Below are 6,002 nucleotides of genomic sequence, written 5' to 3'. Positions count from 1 at the left end.
CATCAAGCAAAGACAACAGGGATCATTTGTTTCCGTTTATTTAGCATTCACAGCATTTGTAGTTGCCTTCTGTGCAGGGGAAGTCCACGCACACTGTGTGGTACCGCCATCCGCAGAAGGTGCATTCAACCTCTGTAAGAGAAACGAGATTGTCTGAGACTGAAATGATATTCACTAAAGAAGTGGTGATTTGTAAAACTTCACATTTTGATCCGGGACGTACTCTGCATGAAAACAAGCGCTCACTCTTCCTGCTCAACAAATGACAAGGGCGGAGCCTTATACCACGTGATACAGAAGCTGTGCCGTGTGATGCTAAAATTAGCAGGGAAAAAACAACGGAGAGCACGTCAGGGATGACGAGAAAGTGACAGGAGAAAATCCGTCCCGGTCAACCACCCAAACATCAATAACGGGAACCTTATACAGCGCTTCCCTATACACGTCGAACTCCCGCAGGCACAAAGACATTACGGAGGCTATCACTTATCACCTGACCAAAGATATGGCTCCATCAACACTGTGCAAAACGAGGGATTTAGGAAAACGATCAACACCCTAGACAAACGCTACACAGTGCCGTCCCGCAACTATTTTTCTATTGTTGCACTACCTGCTCTGTACACGCAGCGTCGAGCAACGGTGGAGACGGAATTTCAAGCAGGACAACATTTTGCTGCAACAACAAAACGTGAGACATTTGTTGTTTTATGTTTATTTATTGTTATGAGAGAATCATGATCTCAATTCTAAGCCAAAAAATCATGATTCTCATTTTATGCAAAATCGTGCAGCCCTAACATTAACACAAAACTATTGTTTCACCAGAGAAACACACATGAAGAGAGAGAGAGAGACAATAACAGCTACCAAACAGTCGTCATAATTCGTCACACAATGAGAAAAGGACAAATCAACAAGTAACAATGACTAATTAATATTAAAATCTGTAACATAATGTATTGTTTGGGGTTTAGTCTGATTGGTTCAGGATGAGCTGCCATTATCCAATCACACGTCTGCTTACCTGCATCTTTTCTCTTTTTTCTAACCTGAGCACCTGATGGCTTTGAACTTTTGTTGTCCATCTTCCATTGGTTTGAATTTTGCGCTCCAGTACAAACACAAATCCCCCAACCCGAGGATCAGCACAATTAACCTAACAGACCTACACCTTAGTTCACAGATTCACTTTGTCTAAGGTTGATTTCTGGGATTTCACACAACCCAGGATTCAGATCGTGAATCCATGATGGGCTTGGATTTACATCATTATAAATGAAATGTGCTCTACTTGGAAGCAGCCGGCCCCGCCCCTTTTGACGGGTTGTGTGAGACTTTAAATCATCAAACTGTAAATTATAAATTTAAATTGTTATTGATCCTTTACCCCGAGTCCTAAAGTGTAGATTTATTTTCTTACTCTTCTTATATTTATTGTTTGTTTACTTGCACCGCTGTAACTGCAGCCTCGTCGTCTCGTCTCTCTATATGCTGGACTGTCTGTAGCGGAGATGACAATAAAGTTTACTTTGACTTCAGCAGCGCGCAGGCGCACCGAGGGCTCTCGCGCTCACGTTATAGAATTTAGAAAAAACATGGGTGCAGATTATAAGTCTGTATCATAATATCTGTTTGTTGTGTTGTTTTTATTTTGTTTTGCGAGTTGGTTATTAGATGCCGCTCCAGCCAGCCAGAGACTCCCCGCCGCCCCGCCCTCTCCTCCCTGTGCCGCCAGCAGCAGGCGCACCTCGCAAACGGAGGGCGCCCTTACTCCCAGCAAATGGCTGATAGAAAACCGATCGGTGCCTACGAATTTCCCAATATGCGCTGGCATGACGTCGGGGAAGCATGGGTACGACCGATTATTTTATTTTTTTCTTGCCCGTGATGCCCCCCCACCACGATGCATTCTATTGGTTTGCACACTTACACACACCCAGCTGTTGTTTCCTGTTTTGCTGGACTCTGGAGAGCCCCGCCTTTAATGCTCTTCTCTCACAGAGAGCAACAGAAAACTTGGAAAAACTCCAGATTGACTGAACTCAGTTCAAAGTTACCTTGACACCTTTAGATGTGAGACGTAGTGATGGTCCGCTTGAAGCTGACGCTCCGGTGCGTGTGTCAGAAAGATCAACGCGCTGCTTCAGAAGCACCGTGTCGAGGCTTGATTCGTTTGGCCAGAGTCACGTGATCAGTGACGTCTGAAGCTTCGTTTAGAACGTACCTTTTTTTAAATCGAACTTTATTGAAACACAATGAGTATACAACATACAAACAGATGAAGTTTACAAAAGAACAGAACATGAACATACAGAACCAGGAGTAAAAAAATGATGATATGAGTAGGCGAAAAAAATCAACATATTGTAACGTGCAGTGGAGATGAAGCCAGCCGCGGAGGTGTGCAGGTGGATAGCGAATGAGCAACAGCTTCTGACTTTCCAAAAAGTACTCATTTATTTACAATATCAAAAATAAAAGTGCTACCTCTACCACACATTACTAAAGAGCACACTAGTCCGCGTACACACGGGAGCATCCATTACAGGAGGAGTGCGAAGAAGAACAAAAAGGGGGTGACACCAGTCGTGAGACAGGAGGCGCCGCCATGTGGTGATACACTGCATTACAATAGCAACTGTTACATAGTCCCCCCCTGGTGAGAAAAAGGCTGTCCTCAGCCGTACACAGCTGAAAAAGCACACACCACACCTAACAGTACCCTATACATAGAGGTTACAGCTAAGATTGGTGCACACACACAGGGCAAAAGACTATTTAAAAATGAAATTGGTGAAAATAAGACGAATATGTACAGTGGAAAATCAGTTTTCTTAGTTTTTTTCACTTTTTTCTTTTGTTCTTTTTTTTTCTAAGTAAATGCCAAGAATGAACCTTAACGCACGAAAGAGCCATAAAACTGGATTAAGTAGAGCAAACAGAAACATCTACATATCATGACTCAAAGTAGCAATGCAACAAGACAGCATCAAACAGGTTTAACCAAAACATTTCACTTCAGATCAAGCCTGGTTGTGTGAAAATCATTAGTCCATCTTTTGTTGCTCCAGCCAGACGTAACTCTGGGGCAACGTCTGGGCCTGAGATTGTAATGTCCACCAGCAGCTGGGTGCTGGACAGATCTGGGTGAAACACTCTCTGGAACAGCGCCCACACCAGAAGAAGAGTCATTGTCCGGTAAATCAAAGGGGAATGGCTTAGAGTCAATGTCAGTGTCTGCAGGGGGGCCAGGGTGGGCCTGAGAGTCAGAGTTCCGACCCTCTGCGGTCTCTCTCTCAGCAGGCAATGAAACAGAATGTTCTTTGGAAGTGAGAGAGTCCCAGGTATGGAACGGTTGCATGTTCACAACATGATAAACACCTGCATCCACACCGGCGTCCACCCAAGTGAGCCTGTAATTAACATCACTGAGTCTCTGAGATACACACAATGGTCCCTGAAACAGTGGTGCAAGTTTAGCAGTAAAGTTAGACTGAGCGTCTGACCTGGGGTGCGTCTTAACTCTCACAAGGTCACCAACACGAAACGTGGCATGTCGATGTCTCAAGTCATAGTAATGTTTTTGTCTGTCATGGCTATAGTCCAAAGCTGCTTTGGCGTGGTTGTGAGCTTCCTGCAGGGAGGCTCTCAAAGTCTCAGGGTAAGGCACACCCGGTTCATCAACACCTGCTGTAGAAGGCTGAGTGATAAGGTCAAGCGGGGTGTCTAACTCACGACTATAAAGCATCATGGCAGGAGTCATACCTGTACTGTCATGGGGGGCGGTGCGCAGAGCAAAGCAAATCTGAGGGAGAAACTTGTCCCATGATGTGTGCTTATCACCTACATAAGCGCGGATTGCAGTTTTCAGAATCCGGTTGACGCGTTCAGTAGCATTTGTCTGAGGGTGATATGCCGTAGTGAGTCTGTGCACCCAGCCTAAGGCAGAAACAACATGTTCAAAAAGCTCACTCACAAAAGGAGACCCTCTGTCAGAAATGAGGTAAGTGGGTGTACCACGCCTAGCAAAAATGTCAGTGACGAATTTACCAGCTGCTACCTGAGATGTAGCTTCTTTGACAGCACTGGCTTCAACCCATTTAGTCAAATAGTCAACAAACACGATCAAATAAGCATTACCAGTGGGGGTGCGGGGAAGTGGCCCAACAAAATCCACACCCACATACTCCCAGGAGTTCTGGGGGACAATGGGAACCATAAGACCGGCTGCTTTTTTCTGACTTGGCTTGGTGAGTTGGCACACTGAGCATGAAATCACATAGCGTTTCACATCAGCTGCCATTTTGGGCCAGAAAAACCTAAAACGCAGTCTAGCCAATGTCTTAGAAACACCCAAGTGACCTGCTGTGGGGTGGTCATGGTAATAGTCCAGCAAGGTGCCTCTCATGGAAGTAGGGGCAAACAGTTTCAGCTCTTTCAAAGGGTGCAAAGCACATGTGAACTTGGGTTCTCTGTGATACAAAAGAGTCATACACAACATACTGTAACAAGGTGGCATTGTCCGAGCTGTTCAGAGAGTCTGCTTCAATGTCTCTGAGGAGTGGACCTGTGACATGATCGTCTAACTGCAGCTGTCTCAATTGTGAACGGTCAGCCAGAATGACGGGGGGCAGAGTACGAATGTCCAGGCTGCCCATAACAGCATGATCTGGTAAAAGATCAGTTGGCCTGTCACAGGTCAGAGGCAAAGGGTTGCGTGACAGTGCGTCGGGAACTTTGTTCTGTGCACCAGGTTTGTGCACTATTGTGAAATCAAAGTCCTGCAAACGAAGTGACCAGCGGGCGAGTCGGCCCGTTGGGTTTTGACGAGACATGAGCCACCTGAGACTGTTGTGGTCAGTGAAGATAGTAACATGAACACCTTCAACATATGGGCGGAAGTGTTCCACAGCCCATATCACAGCGAGGCACTCCTTATCTGAAGTGCAGTAGGGGAGTTCAGCTTTGTGAAGGGAGCGACTAGCAAAAGCCACAACGTACTCACGACCCTTGTCATCCTTTTGCATCAACACTGCCCCAAGACCAATGTCACATGCATCGGCGTGAATGGAAAAGGGACGGTTGAAGTCTGGAAATGACAGGATCGGGGCTGATGTGACATGATCCTTCAAAGTGTCCATGGCCCTTCGACAGCTGTCGTCCCAGTGGAAAGCATTGTCCTTTCTGGTGATGGCGTGAAGAGGTTCGGCATGGCGGGGATAGTTCTGAATGAAGCGTCGATAATAGCCAGTCAAGCCAAGGAACTGACGGACGTGTTTCACTGAGGTTGGGGTATCAAACTCCTTAACCGCCTTTACTTTGTCCGGATCGGGCTTAACACCTGATGATGTGATGCGGTATCCGAGAAAGGTGAATTCATCGAGGCAGAATTGGCACTTTTTGAGCTTCAATGACAAGCCAGCAGCCTGGAGTCTTCCCAGCACCTCCTCAAGATCCACTAAGTGCTCTTCAAAGGTAGGTGAGGTGATAACAATGTCATCCAGGTAGACTGCGCGCGTTTTGTAAATGAGGCCAGCAAGCACAGAGTTCATGAGTCTCTGAAAAGTTGCAGGTGCGTTGCAGAGCCCAAAGGGCAGCACCCGAAACTGGAAGAGACCGCAGTGAGAGATGAAGGTAGTTTTAGGCTTCGAGTCCTCTGCTACAGCAACCTGCCAATAGCCTCGCGCTAAGTCCAATGTCGAGACAAACTTTCCTCTTAACAGAAAGTCCAAAGACTCATCTACACGAGGCAGGGGATAAGAGTCTTTTCGGGTAACTTGGTTGAGCCCTCGAAAGTCCACACAAAACCTTGGTTCCGTGGCCGCTCTATTTACAATGACTACAGGAGCTGCCCAAGGGCTTGTGGAAGGTTCAATGATGTTGTCCTTCAACATTTGTTGCACCTGTTCTTCAATCACACGTTTCTTAGCAGGTGACGTGCGATAGGGTGGGAGTTTGACAGGTGTTGCATTGCCAGTCTCTATGGCGTGCTCAGTGAG

Source organism: Aulonocara sp. 'chitande type north' Nkhata Bay, unplaced genomic scaffold, assembly GCF_057382095.1.
Source record: "Aulonocara sp. 'chitande type north' Nkhata Bay isolate Kocher_YH1m ecotype deep benthic unplaced genomic scaffold, A_spYH_male_GT1.1 unmapped_scaffold_20, whole genome shotgun sequence".
Classification (NCBI taxonomy): Eukaryota; Metazoa; Chordata; class Actinopteri; order Cichliformes; family Cichlidae; genus Aulonocara; species Aulonocara sp. 'chitande type north' Nkhata Bay.
The sequence above is the reverse complement of the archived record's forward strand: the minus strand, read 5'-3'. Positions refer to the sequence as shown.